The sequence below is a fragment of the Aythya ferina genome (assembly GCF_964211825.1).
Source record: "Aythya ferina genome assembly, chromosome: 5".
Classification (NCBI taxonomy): domain Eukaryota; kingdom Metazoa; phylum Chordata; class Aves; order Anseriformes; family Anatidae; genus Aythya; species Aythya ferina.
The window spans coordinates 19,155,658-19,170,687 of NC_140301.1; the positions used below are offsets into that span (position 1 = coordinate 19,155,658).

The following is a 15,030-nucleotide window of genomic DNA, read 5'->3' on the forward strand; positions in this document are numbered from 1 at the left end:
ATTGCAGTATCCAGCGGGGTTTACTAATCAGGCTTCTTTCTTCCATACCATTAGTACTAAGATAATTTGCTATGTGAATCCTCATGTTCAATTAACTTGAACTTTCTAGTTCGTTCAATAGCAATTTGAAGTCACTCTGGCAATAGTATCTAGAATGGCACAAGAATTAAATTCTGTTATGCTGTTTTTCTACTTTCAGTGACACTACAGAACCACAGTATCTCATAAAAACAACAAAAAAGAAGGTCAGTTAAAAATGGAGGGGATTGTGATCTGAAATGGCATCCGTTACCAGTACTGTCTGGGAGGTTGTGCTTTCAAACATGGAGGGGTTGGGGAAGAAGAAAATACTTCATTTTAGTTGCTTGGTTCCTCTCTAGAAAGGATATTTGTAATTTGTCATGTTTTTCTTCATCAGTTTTTTATTCCATGGTGATTTGCTGTGAAGTTCAACTGCTCTGTTTGTCTTTGAGTGCAGCTGTTAGGAAGAAGTGTCTTTTCCATCCTTAGAGTAGAATGAATACCTCTATGTGTCAAAAAGATCAAACTAACCCTTGCTGTATCATGAAAAATAAATACCAGATGAGAAGTACATTGCAAGTTTGAGCAATCCGTGGTATATAGGTGCTCAAGGTCAAAGATGTTACCTTTTGTCTCTAAAGGGCAAAATAGATCTGGTGCTTTAAAAATAGTAGTTCAAAAGAAGGAAGGCATAATTGTTCAGGGTGAAGTTTTCAAAAAATATAGTGAGTAGCAGAAAGTGTTTGAGCTCCAGAATGAATGAAAACTGGCTTCTAATGGATTTGTCTTATGTTTGCTTAATTTTTCAATGCGTGGCAGTGTCAGATTGTCTTTTGTCAGATATCACAGAATGCAAGAAGCCGGGTGCCATCAGTGATCCATGATGAAGGCAGGCTTCTCTTGAGAGTTGCACCTGACTACACGTTTGAAAAGATGACACAAGAGAGATGCTGGGTATGTGAGTGGGTTCATCAGTTTTTATGACTTTCCCTCTGACAAGGGGACAAGCTGAGCGAAGGACAGATGATGGGTGGGAGTGCTGTTGTGGCACTGCTGTAAGAACCAAGGTACTGGCCAGGCAAGTGGCTTTTATTCCCTTGTTTCAAACAGAACAGAAAGCACTGCTTTATGGTGCATTGAGGCATTTTTCTGTAAAGCTAAAAAAAAAAAAAAAGAAAAAAAAAAAAAAAAAGACATTTCACTCTTCCTTAGAAGCAAGTACTCCTTGAATGAAGTACTTTTAGGGCCAAAGATGTTGGGCTTAAAGAATCAAGGGTATGACTGGGGAGAAATATCTAGTGTTCCTATTAAAGCAGTGTACATAAAGCATAAATACACCTGGTATAGCAGGTAGTAAAATGGAAGTGTGTTTATTTCAACAGAATATTCCATCACTAAGGTACAAGTAAGAAAAAAAAGCTGTGCTCTATCACCTCATTCTGTTGTAGGAACACATTTCCATATATTAGAGTAAGATCTCAGAGCTTTCTTACATCCAATCCTTGTGTTTCCCCGTGTTTTACTTTTTTAGGCTAGACTTGTACAGAATTAAGGTAAATTCATTTTTCTGCACGATTTTGATTGCATGCGTTGAGAAAAAGAAATAGCTGATTGTGTTGCAGCTGGCCTTCACTGTGCATATTTTTATTGTTAATTATCATCATTTTAATAGGATTTTTTTCCCCATATCTGTGTACAACTAAGTATCTTACTAACACAGCAAAGAGTGTATCTGCTTGCAGGATCGCATTGACCATGCTTCTGGAATAACAGCATCGCACGTTATCTCAGGAAATGTCTCTTGTGGTAAGTGTGTCTGTCTTGAGAACGAGAGCCACTATGGAATCTCTGTGAGCAAAAATTGTTTTAGCAGAGAATTGTGGAAAATAAATTGTATAGATTGTGTCACGGTGAGATGCTACTTCTTCGAGTAAAATTGCACCAGTATTTGATTTATAATTTCTTTTCGTTGCTGTTCGTAGGTCTCAAACTTCAGAATTACTTGTAGCTTCTAAGTGGGAGTGAGAGAAAGAGGCAAGATAGAGTGAAGTATGACAACAGGAGAACAGCTTCTTGAACCACTCCTTAGTTATAAAGAATTTTTGATGGAGTTGTAACAATTTAACATTGCTTATGGGCTTGAGAAAAAAAAAATACAATAGTAGTGATTATTTTGGGGACTGTGAGGTTGTTCTGTGCATACTTCTCTGTGGAGACTATAAAGTTAATGAAAATCCATAGGAACTGTAATTACAGTCTCTCCTGAATTTGGGGTATGTCTTTTATAGTTCGTTGTTTTGATTAATATCCAGTGCACCTATTTAACTTCAGTTAAATGAATGGCAGCACAAAACACATGGGTTCTACTTCTGCAGCTTGAGGAGGTGCAGAATGTAGCTATTTTACTTTTTCCTGAAATCTCATTCACCAGTGATATCTTTTTTATGTAGTAAGTGCAAATTAAGTAAGCCTGAATTGGTGTTTTGTAGTCTACCAGGGAATCATTTTGATACTCTGTGTTGGGGGAATATAGATCTTCTCTTTAGGAAAAAAATAAAATCTTTAATATGGAAAATAACTAGAATAGAATTTGATTAGCACTCTTCATTCAAAACATTGCTAAAATAAATAAGATCACTTATAAGTGTTAGCACTTGAGATTAAAAGCTGAAAATGTGCCTGTAATGTATTACATTGGAATGAGAATATTATTACAAACTGTAATTTTTCAAAACAAAAAACAAAACACACGTATGAATGGAATCTAAGGCTCAGAATTACAAACAATCAGTCATTTTACATTCTTCACATAAACTGCTGAAAGGAGAGCAAAGGGCTATGAGTGAATTGCCTTCATGGGGCACATAGGTGATGATATTTTGATCACATTTTGATCCACCCATTGTTTGGAGTGTGGAGTTTAAATAAGGTAAAATTCAGCAATTTTCCAGAGTGGAAAGGCAAAACATAAAATAAGCTAAAAGCTGCCCCCCTTTCTATGAACTCTGTGACTACCCAGGTGGGAACAGAACTTAACCAGATGTACATGTGTGTTTTGAAGATGGCTAATGAAGCTCATGTGAAGGTGATCAGTGTAGATAAGCAGCACATTGACTTTCTAGAGACTTCCTAACCTTCCTAATTTCATTTACCTGAACCTACTAAGCACAACGGTGGTTAAAAAAATGCACTCTCCAGTACTAGACTGTATGCTTTGTGATTTTGAGGTAAGTGACTTGATATAAACTTCGTAGGATGGTTGCATTTTCCTGCACATGCAGGCACAGTATGTTGGAGCAGGGCTGTCTAATGTTCCAGCTCTCTCAGCTCTTCTGTGGTGACCCTGCTTATATGCATAATTAATTGCAGCTGGGGTTGCTTGAGTGCTACACCTCACCTTTCTCAAAGGTCAGTGTGCAGGGTGTTGAAGTCAGAAGGTAGTGGTGTCCTTCACCAGTTTCCTTCCATATGTGAACCTGCTACTTGGTTACTGCTGCTGCTCATCCTGCTCAGAAAGGTAAGGCTGAGTGTGTTGTTTTCTTTTGTTTAATCCCCCCCAAAAACAATCCAACATCTAAGGGCATCACTAATTTTTGCTAAATGTTAGTTTTCTCTTCTGTTCCCTAGAATCTGTATTTAGAAACTGTCTGGGTAGGCCCTTTGATATGTTTCAGGCAGTTTTCCCCCCATGTGCCAGAGCCTTTGGTGTGTGCTGTAATTGCTTGCAGCTATTGAGAATGGGAGCGTGACTGTGAACAGCCACTGGGCAGTCTCTGCTTAACTTGCTATGTCTATTTTCACCCAGTCTTTAATATTTCTCCTCTGAGTTTTAGATGAACCCTTGTGGGAGAGAAAAGTTAAGTTTCTACTGGTTATTCCCCTGTTCTTGCCATGCTTGTAACCTTTTGTTTCCCTTTGCTAGTTTGGAACCTAAGGAAAAAAAAAGGGGGCTGTGAGTGGATACATTTGTGTACCATGAGCAGATGAAGGCCCAGCAGTAACAACATCTGCACTCTTGTGCTGTGAAAGTTTGGTAAAAGGTGCCTGAGAGTGTTGTATGTCTGCAGTGAGAGGGGAGGAGAGGGAACTTAAGCCTTTTTATTTGCCACAGTGGCTCCCTAGTCTCTGCAGTTACTACAGTGAGACAGAGTGGAGGGTGGCAAAGCTCCACTTTGCTCAGAGCAGCTGGGCTGATTTCCCTCTCACATGTACTTGCTGTTTCAGTTCCTGTGAAAAACAAGCAGCTTGTGTAAAACAAGCAGTTGTGTTGGTTTTACTCTGCTATTTCATGTCATGGTGTGAAAAAACTGCTAACAATCATTTTATTTTTGTTAAAACAACTGATAACTTCAGCTACTTGCCCAAGTCGCTTTGTTTTGCACTTCTGGTGTGAACCAGGTGGAGGCGTTTGGAGTAATTGCAGGCAAGTTTTGCAAATCCAAGGAGAGAAATAGTTTTTGTCTCAAGTCCCTGTGGCAAGCACCCCTCTACACAAACATACTGGCTCTTGTGCTGCAACAGTAGATGCAGTTAACCAGTGAAGTTGTTTTTTTTGGGGAGTCCATTTAGCTTGCTGTTATCATCATTTTGAATTAACATTAGAAAGTGTTTTATTCAATGATGCTTTTAAAATTACAGCCACTAAATGGTTGTCTGCTGTATCAGGTCTTTGCATGCTGCTTATGTTTTTTAACCCAGAACTTTCTATTAAAATTAAATTGCTTTTGCTGTTAGCTTGGAATTGTTTAGATGGACTTTCTGTGTCGAACAGTGTGCCAGGATTTTAAATTCCATCTAATTCCTTCTCACTTCATTCATATCAACCTTGAAATTGCTGTTGATGTGAGGATGCATTTGCACAGAGGAAAATGGCTGAGCTCATGTCTTGAAAGACCACTTTAGGAGTATATTGACTATTTTAAAGCATGGAGGGCTAAACTATACCTTTAGTATTTGTTTTAAAACTTGGGATTACTGAGCCTGATAAAAAGGGAAATCCATAGTAAGGTTTTAAAAAGTTCTTGTTTTTCCTATGCGAGATTTATCTGTTCTTTTGAGGTAAGATATAAAATTATATAAAGAGATAAGATATAAAATTATGTAAATAAAGTGACAGGGAGAATATCTTCCCCAGGAGAGTGAGTACTTGCCTGTTTGCTCGGATACAGCGCTTAAACATTTGGCTTGAGCAAGGTCAGAGTTTCATATCAGACTTCATCTCCTCTTGGCAGTAGCTACTGAGCTTTTCTCTGCCTGCATCTCTTAAGGTGGTTGATGGGTCAGGAAAGGGAAACAGTGCTGACAAAGGTTTGAGGAAAATGGGAGAGAGGGACTGGAGGGAAGCAGCTGCTCTCAGAAGAGATGTTTTCTCCTTTTCTAACTATTATAGGAGCATCAAAGAGCTACGCTTGGCAAAAAATAAAATAAAATAAAAAAGCCAAGCGTCTGCATTCCCAAGATCTTCCCTGTGCCTTGTCTTTCTTGAAGCCAAGGAATATGTAGTATTTTGGCAGAGTCAATGCTGTACCCTTGGCCAATATATTTGTAAAAAACTAAGTGTACTGTTCTGATGGTTGCACGCAGTGTTTTTTGGCTGAGAATTAAGTTACTGAATGAATTTGTGGATCACAACATGACTATTGTAAATACTTACTGCCTTCCCAGGTGTGCATATTGGTGTATAATTTGAATTTCAAGCATACGCAGAATTAAACTCATTTATCAAGTATATGAGAAGCCGCCTCACTCTCTCCTCCTTTCTCTCTCTCTCTCTCTCTCTGGCAAGTTATTCAGGAACCCTCAGTTGTTAGGGATAATAACTGTATTGAAAAAACAGGTAGGCTTCCCTGAATAGAAGAGAGGCAGGAGATGCACTACAGACTGGAAGAGGATGGCATTCCAGAGAGCGTGCAGCTTTAAACAGACCTAGCAGCCAAAGGATGAAGGGGAAACAAAAGGAAAAATTAACTTCTTCTATGTGAGGTGGTCACAGAGTCAGACAGGGTCTAAGGTTTCTGTCTGTCCTATCACTGGTAGCTAGACCCCACCTCCAAATCATCAATGGCGTTGCCATTGAGTGATACCGTGAGGAGCGGTGAATTCCTCCCCTCTCCACCACAGGTTAAGGGAGAATAGCTTTGAAAATAGCTTTGCTTGTAGATACGGAGAAAGTAAATCTAGAAGGGATAAATGGAAACAGTAATTTGCACAGCACGCGATCAGGTGGAGCAATTAACTACTGCAGTAAGGCAGAAGGCTACAGACAGTAGCTGGGTTTTTAAAAGGCCTGAATATTTTCCTAGTCATTAAGTGGTTATAGATGTTAAAAGGAGGAACATTTTTTCCAGTGCCTGGGTACTTCTGCCATTTGCTGCATTTTACTTAGATTAAGACAGCGACGAGGATCTGCAGTTGATCACATTTGCACGGCCAGCCTTGCTCTGCTTGTGGACGCACTCCAGAAGATGCACTTCTCTGTTTTGAAAGTCACCGCGTGGTCTGTGTGTGAGCTGTCCGAGTCAAACTGCTGCTCAGCTTTCTGTTCCAAGCCATTTTCTTTCTAAGTGAAGGCATGTTTGTTTTTTTTTCCTGGCATTTCACGTTCTTCATGTTTAGGCACCATCACTGCTTAAAGATGCCACAGGCCACTGACTTGTGTGTCTGGAGCCCATTTGTTTTCTAGGATTTTTATCGTTGCTTATAATTAAAACAGATTTTTAGCAGTGCAGCTGCAGCCTGATTGCAGTTATTTTAATGAATCTTGAATGAAAACATAATCCAGCTTCATCTCCTGCAGTTGTGTTGACACAATTAGAACTGGAGGAATCAAAAGAAATAGTAATGACTTCCCCCCCTTCCTGCACCAAATTTAAAACCATTGTTTGGTAGGGCGGAGCAGAAAGTGGTCTCTGTGATGAAAAGGAGGACACTTCTGAGGACAGAGCTATGCTGTGAAGTTGTACAGCTCCCTTTTTATTGATGCTGCTGCTTTCATGATCCCTTTTCTTTCCCTTTTTAAAGTTTCTACTGGCAGTATCAAGTGACTCATTTGGGGGTATTCTGGAAGTAAATGGATGCATTTGAAAGAATTTACTTCTAATTTCAGAACAAACTCAAAATAATGAAAGCTTTTCTTAGTGAGAAACGTGTGACAGTGCAGGTGTCAGGCGCTTAAATTTGGGCAGTTTCCTTGTGGCGACAGGGAGATGTCACCCAGAATGACTGCAAGCACTGATGAAGCAGGGCTGTGGCATGACTCGCTGCACATGAAAACATTTTTGAATTTTTGTTAGTATTGAGGTGGTCAGGAAAAGCAGTGCTGAAAGTGAGATGCACTTGGCAAGCCCTCCAAGGTCTCTTATGGCATCTCCCTGTCTAGTGCTTTTTTTTTTTTTAATTTTTTTGCTGTAAAACTTTGCTTGCTGTCGGACTGTGAAATGGCCAATGCTCTGCTGATCAGCAGTATTTTGCAAGCAGCCCCTGCATCGCCCTGAGGAAGGATGTTTGGTTTGCTTTGAGTTATCTGTGTTGCAATGAATCCTTTTCCATTGCTATTGAAAAGGCTCTTCAGAAACTATTCAGGAAAGTGAAGCTGAGGCTAATTATTTGTACAAAATCAAGGAACCCTGCGATGCTGTGTTGAATCACCTTAAAAGGCACCCCTTGTTTGGAATCTCTGTCGTGGATTGTGTCCCATATACAGTTTGTCAAAATGTGCATTAGGTGCTAAGATGTGGGATCTGGGTCTGAGGACCAGCAATGCTTTGGAGAATAAATCCTTTCCATTTCCATGAGTATTTGGAACAGAGGCTGGCAAAATGTGCATTCATAATAATGGCTGTTCTCCACTTAATTTGAGCTATTCCAGCTCATTTCTGCCAATGTTAAATTAAACTTTAAGAATTAGGAAGGATAAGGAAAGAAATTAAATTATGATGAGATAGGTCTGCCAAGCTTTGTGCTAGGGCACATAGAATTTATGGCAAGCCAAACTTGGCTTACCTGTCAAGAGAGGAGATTATAAAAGAATTTATTTAGAAGGAAGCTGAAACGCTTATTTTTATTTAATGTCTTAAGGATTGTTCTGCACATTATCAAAATAATTACTTCCCATGCTTACGTAAGTAACACATTATTTTCTTTGAAATTATTTTGCACCTTAAGTATTTTGTCCATTAAAATGATGCAATGTTTCAGTTTTTGTTGTTTCCTTTATAAAGGAGCACTTGTAAGCACCTATAGTGAATTCTTCTAAAGACTTACTATAAAATAGATATCCAAGTATAAAATAAGGCATAAACAAGCTAAGCTGGTGCACACACAAAAGAACTGATATGATAAGTGGAAGATAATTTTATTCCCAAATGCCAGTCCTTGAAACAACTGTAGGACTTACAAAGGAGTCTGAATATTGTTTGCTTCAGACTAGTCACTCCTCAGACCTTCCAGTTTCCCTGGTAGCCTGCATGGTCATAGGGGCTGCTGCCATAAGGGCAAAGATTTGTGAGCTCTGGGTAAATGAAGAAACCACGTTCCTCTCGGCTCTGGCGAGTGGCCCTGCTCTGTGACAATCCAGGACACTTTTGGAAATTTACATCTGATGTGTTGATATTCTTATATGTAAAAACCTTGGGGGGGGAGGGAAAAAAGTGTCGTCCAGGTGTGTATCGTCCAACCGGGTTTCACATATATAGGAGTTAATACACGGGTTGTATGTGTGTGAACGATACCAAATGCTGTGACTGTTGTAATCCCTTGTTAATAAGGGGATTGGCTTGCAGTACAAAATGACTTACATAATTCTGTGTGCTGCATTATCCCTTCCGCAGGTTTGGAAGCTTTATGTGTTTCCTAGCCCCCAGTACCTCCGTACTTCAATGCAGCACCTGCAGAACGTGTTCTATGAAATGGTAGCTGTGTTCCTCAGACACCTCAGCCCTAAATACAGTGTTTTGCTCTTGACTGATATCTATTGCATGTGTACACATGAACGCCAAGCTCCTTCTTTCTGTCATGTTTGGAAGTGCCCAAGTATTGAGTGTGTTGCCTGTCTGACTGCTGTTTGTGACCTGAACCTGCCTGGAGTCTAGGAAGAGACCTTCAGGTTTGTATTTCTGCTTGTGGAGAAGGTGCCGTGCCTCCGCTTGCTGTCAGAGAGGCCAAGGGATTTCAGCCTGGCAGCCCCCGGGGAATGGTGATGCTGTGCAGCAGGGAGCAGAGCTGGCTGCAGTGGAAAATTTGGGTTGGAGGGAAGGGCGCAGAGAAAGAAGACAAAGGAGCTGTCTGTACGGGGGAGGTCTCAGTTCCTTGGGCAAGGCACACTCGTCACAAGCTCCTGGGGCTGCTTCAGGGGTTACAGGACAGTTTGTGCTGCAGAGCTCTGCCGATCTGCCTAAGAGGCCGGTGGGGTTTCAGCACCTTTGTGGGTTCTCCCTGGCTTCTTTCTGCTGCCTGTTTTGCTGGTGACCATCTGTCTTGCTGCTGGGTTCCGTGCAGTGGCTTAGCAGTATGGAAAGCTAAAAACCTCAGCTGAAAGCTTTCCTTTTGTTTTCTCTTTTCCCTGAGCTGTGCTAGGTCTGAAGCAATCCACTTGCAAATACAAGAGAAAAACAATCCATCTTATTAGATGCCCTTCTTCCCTGTTGGGTGGAAAATGATTTTTCAGAAAATTTCCTATTGGATATATACTCAGTTTAAGTATTGCAGTTACAGGCTATATTGATAACATTTTAGGTTTTACCTTTGGTTCATTTTTTGTAACGGTACGCAGAAATCAAACATGCTGCTTGTCCCACTAACTTCATCCAAGCATCCATCGTTCTTTCTCTTTACCTGTAGTGTTTCCCACAGGAGTAGCATGAACCCTTCCATGAACCTCCTGCTAATTGCTATGCTGGCGCTTCAAGGCAGGAGAGCAGCAAGCTTTTGTCCTTCAGAGGTAAGCCCGTGAACCCCGTGTCTAGACAAGCAGGGGAGAATGCGACTGTGGGGACACGCTGGCTGCACACTGCTGGGATTTATTACTCAGTTCTCCCCCTAGTGAGGGGACATTTGCCTTCATCTAATACCACCCCTTATATATTTGTGTTAGTTGGAAAATGTTTATTTCCTCTGCACTGTTCAGGATTTCTCAGTCATACAGAAATACTTAAGATTAAGACCTTAATATTTAATAAGCTCTCTATTGTTAAAGAGCGAGCAAGCCTGCCAATGTGAGATTGGGCTGGCAGCTCAGTGGATTAATGGAAACAGAGTTGGCTTTAAAAGCCCTGAATGATAATCTTTAAATATGCTTAGGCATTGTGGTTGTGCAGTTTCCCTGGGGAATCATCATATTCTCTGCTTCAGAAATTGTATTGAAGACATAACTGAAACTACAGCACAACCTTGCCTACTGGCAAATCTACTTTCATTCCTGGGCTTAAATTCCTTGTGTGTGTCTGTATATGCTGAATGTCATTCCTTCAGGGTTTTCATTTCTTATTATATTGTTGCCACAGGAACAATTTTACCCAAACCTTAAAAAAAAAAAAGAGTTGCAGAGCAACTTTCTTCCTTGAACAGAGATCTTGTTTAAGCTTTCAAATAAGCAAATGTAGCTATATGGAAATACTGAAATGGAAATTATGTTGAGGCTAGTGATGTGTGCTATCAGTAAGCTAGCCAGAGGAGATTTGAAAAAGACTGGCACAGATGGCTGCCTGAATTTATTTTTTTTTTTAACTCCTGTCTGTGAAATTCCGTGGTGCTTCTGGTTCATGTAACCCATTTCAATACTAATTGATTCTCTGATAGAGATCTGAGTAGCCCCACTGCAGATGATAATGTAGGCACAGTGTGGTGCATTCTGGGATGTCTTCAGATAAATTGAAAGACTTGAGAATATTTTCATTGTAGGAGGTTGCTTTTTCTTATTTATGTAAGAACTTACCAGTCTGAAAGGTGTCTGGACTTAAAGTTGCTTTTCTTGTGTACACATTTCTGGGGATTATCTCAATTTCAATTTAATTTGCCACTTCACTTCATGCTATAAAGCTCTCAGGGAAACTTTAATTTTCAGTGAGAGGTCACTAGATTAAAATGAAATAAGCGTGCATCAATCAGAACTATATTGTCCCGAATTTCTGTTTATGCTTGACAAGAGCTGCTTGTGTAAGGCACCAGAGCACCCAGCTGTTTGGTGCTAGATCTGATTGTGTAACTGCACACCCTTACGGTTTGTATGATTGCACCGATGTTAAGGAAACTCCTTAACTTGCAGGACACTGTGCTCCATATGAGTACGTGGACCAATGATGTGTTGGCTCTGGTGTGCTGAGTTCTTTTAAATGTCATAGATCTCAGAAGTTTTCGGTAACGTTTAAATTGCATATAAATTCACCCCCCACTGCTCCCTGGATTGATCTGCCTGTGAGGCTGGAGGTACTGAAGGTTGGAGGAGGTAAGAGAAATCAGTGTTTGTATCCCTTGGAATTGTTTTCATCATCCTGTGTCCTGCATTAGCTCTGTGAATGTGCAGCATCTGGGGGGAGTGGCTGGGATTTCAGTTGTAACCTTGGAAGAGGACAGGAAAGCTGCTAGAACAGAAGGAAAGCAGGATCAAAGGCACAAGGTAAACCAAATGGCACTGAACACTTACACACATACATTCAACCTTGTATGCTGTAGCTGGGGTTGGTGACTGCCCGCTTTTCTGAACAGCAGCATGCTGCAGACAGGGATCTGCCCATTTACACAAGACTCAACCCCCCCAGTCTGCAAAATCACAGGGTTTTGGACATACTGCAGCCCTGATTCTGTTCTGGGAGCATGTTTTTGAAAGAACACCATATGTTGTCCAAGGACTCAGTGTGTATTTCATGGGATGCTGCTCTATTGTACCTTACAGTGGGAGGGGAAAAAATGCTCTGCTCAACTGGATAAACTGGAGTACCATGTCACCCATTTAAAAAAATAAATAAATAAGCTTTGCTTGCATTGGAATATTCTGATTCTGAGAAAATGATACATACATTTATATTGAATGTACATTAACTCTTGATTCCATCAGAAACTAGAAGTGTGTGATTTGCAGTAAGCTTTTAATTACGCCCATTTTTCATGTGATGATAATTCTTTTAAACCTATGAGCACGTATTTCAAAGAGCACTTTGATAATGAAGAATGGACTGTGTCACAGTAACCAGCTGTGGTGCACAGTTAGGAATAAAAAGGTGTTTAATAGGGAAGAACTTGAATGCATGGACTTCACAGGAAGGAGATTTAAAACTTCAATTTTTATTAGCACCAAATATCAAGCAAGTTTCATGACAACAAGCTGTACTTCCAAGCTGGTAAGTTGTTTAGGGAAAGTGAGTGGGTAATTATATGACACATTAATTCAATTTACGTACTCTTGTGTTTGCATTTGTTAATCCACGATGCCTTCAGTTGTGCACAGGTCTGAGTTCACAGTTTCTGTAGGAAATGTTAGGAGTATTTCAACTATGAGGTTTAGGGACATCTCTGTTCTTGAAAGACCAAGACACAGCTGCTCACCAGGAGAACAATCAAAGCACCTCTGACTTCTGGGGCAAAATACTCCTGTTTCTAACATACCTGTCACGTTCCTGCAGCTGAGCTTGTAGCATGAAGAATTTTTCCAATGGCCCTTCTGCACTTGCAGCCTGGTGCAGTCTCCCTACTCAGCTAATGCCAGCCTGACCTTCAAGTTAAGCTACTGCAGTCACAAAGACCGAGGCCGTTGGTGGGGAGGGAGGAGTGCTGAGTGCTGAGGATGGTAAAGAAACTTTCTGTGACTTTGGCTGTCACAAGCAATCTGGTGTGGGCAAGTGAGTGAGAGCAGAGTTTCCAAGAAAGCACTAGCAGGAGCACCGTGCTGAAGTGCTCTTTTCCAGTAGTATTTGCAAATGCTTCATCTTAATTGAGCCTGTAAATATGATTAATTCCCTTGAGAGGAGAGGAGGGCTCGGTTCCTTCAGAAATGAAAGCAAACTAAAAATTGTCCAGTAGGATTTTGGTGTGGTTTTTGTTGTTTTTGGTTTTGTTTCTGTTTCTAGTTTAAGTTGTCTTGGACAGTTAGCTTGCTCAAGTAGAAATGCAGGGATGCCTGCACTGGTCATCACCTCAGGACTGTGTGGATGTATGTGAGCTTTTCAAAAGAACAGCAATGGAAAGCTTTGAGGCTGAGTTCGGCATCCTGCGTGCTTAATATTCAAGCTCAGATACAGTATCAGAAATGGCTAATGGATTAATTCAACTGATTTTTGCAAGGTAAATTGTGTTAGAAGAAGGGGGGGGGAGGGAGGGAGGGACGAAAAAACAATTCCCTGCAGCATTAGTCTCTCTGGAGAATGCCAAGCAGCTAGTGGTGGTTCTGCTTGGTCAGATGTGTAGGAGTGTGCAGGCTTGCATGAGGGGAACTGAATGCTGAGAGAGTGATGCAGATGCAGTCGCTGGTTAGGTTCTTAACTAGGCTGTGACGTGAATTACCTGGTCACAGTACTTGCTTTTCTCTCCTATGCAGGGACTGGTCTCCTAGCACAGTGCCAAACCTAAAGTTCCCAACGCCACGTAGGATGCCAGTCTTGCATAGGATGCAGAGTTATGTAAATAATTTCGTCCTCGCCGCATTTGGCAGAGCGGGTCCCTGATTAACGGGGCAGCCCTGTGTGCAGAACAGCAGGTTTAAATGCTACCGTACGGGTGGAAGGTCTGGAGGACCTATGGGCTTCAGCTGTACAGCCAAGGGAAGGCATTTGTGCAGCAGGGAGGTGAGGTGCATCTGAATAGACTTGCACAAACTGGTTCCTGAAATTCTTTTATTTCTCTAGTAATTTGCAATATCTTCAGGACAAGTGCTTCACACCTAAAACTTTTGTCACTGTCAGTATGGAAAAATAAATACATAAGCAATACACATTAACAGTTGCTTTTTATGCTGTACTTTGTACAAAAGTTAGTTTTTTATAGATATATACACTTACATTTTCTTATGTTGGCTATGATTTGAACCATGTCCTGTAATAGTCCCTTGGAAATGTCATGGGAGGTTTATACTGGATAAAGGATCCCATCCTTTCAAATTATTCCTTCAACCACCAGTACTTGGAAGTCTCTGTTAAAGTCCTCTGTCGTAACAAAGTGTTCTGCCTAAACCATTTCTGCAGAAGTCATTTTAACAGATCAGCCATTTCATCACTAAAGAAACGTGTTGTGAGGTGACTTCTAAGCACCCTGCGTAGCTCTCTAGCTTGCACTGCCATAGCGAATGCTTTCTGTCTGTTCGAGGAAATGTAAGGTAAGGTGTACTTCCAGGTCAACAAAAAATCACAAGTTCTAGTGAACAGAATAACATACAGTATTTCTATGGGGAAATAGTTTTAATAAAACTATATTTAATTAAACTATATAAAAGAATCAAGGCCTAGGGGAAAATGACCTATGTAGCCAACTGTTTGGGTTTCAGAAAAACAGCCTTTCAAATTGCAATCACTGGGTAAATTGCTAATGATAGATTCTTTATTTTTTGCCTTTTTTTTTTTTTTTTTCAACATACCAGAAAGTAAGGGCCGTGTTTTTATGCCTCTTTGAAAATGTTTTTTGTATGTTCTTGTTTTTACGTGCTACTGTTAGTGTGGTTTCCTTTGTAGCTGCAGTGCTGTGCCACCACAAAGTACTTTATAGTACACAGCAAGTATAATCAGCTAAGCCTGACATTCCTAGGTTGTGCTAAGTACATTTCAGAAAAAAATAGGAGGATGTCAGCTGAAATGCTGGGCTAGTTGTTGATTAAAATAGAAACACCTCTGTCTGTGCCAACATGTAGTTCAAAACGCAAAGACAACTGAGCTAGGCTGGCTGCTGGGGAAGGTAGACTAGACTTCCAATTTTGAAACAATGGGATCCTGAAAACCAATAGCGTTTCCCAGGTTAAAGCTTTAGTGGGAAAATAAACTAGGCTGTAAAGGTAAATAGAGCTGCTCTCTGACCATAAACTTTTGTAACATT

The 15,030-nt window shown here is 40.6% G+C and overlaps 1 long non-coding RNA gene across 2 annotated transcripts; it reads left to right on the plus strand.

Moving 5' to 3' along the window:
* The first annotated feature begins 1,736 nt into the window (after positions 1 to 1,736).
* On the plus strand, positions 1,737 to 14,696 carry LOC311437622. Of its 2 annotated transcripts, none has more exons than XR_014693595.1 (2): positions 1,737 to 3,538; positions 9,859 to 14,696. It is a non-coding gene; the product is annotated as an uncharacterized lncRNA (long non-coding RNA). The 2 variants fall into 2 exon arrangements; XR_014693596.1 differs by having other exon boundaries at positions 3,465 to 3,538; positions 9,871 to 14,696.
* The last annotated feature ends 334 nt before the right edge of the window (positions 14,697 to 15,030 follow it).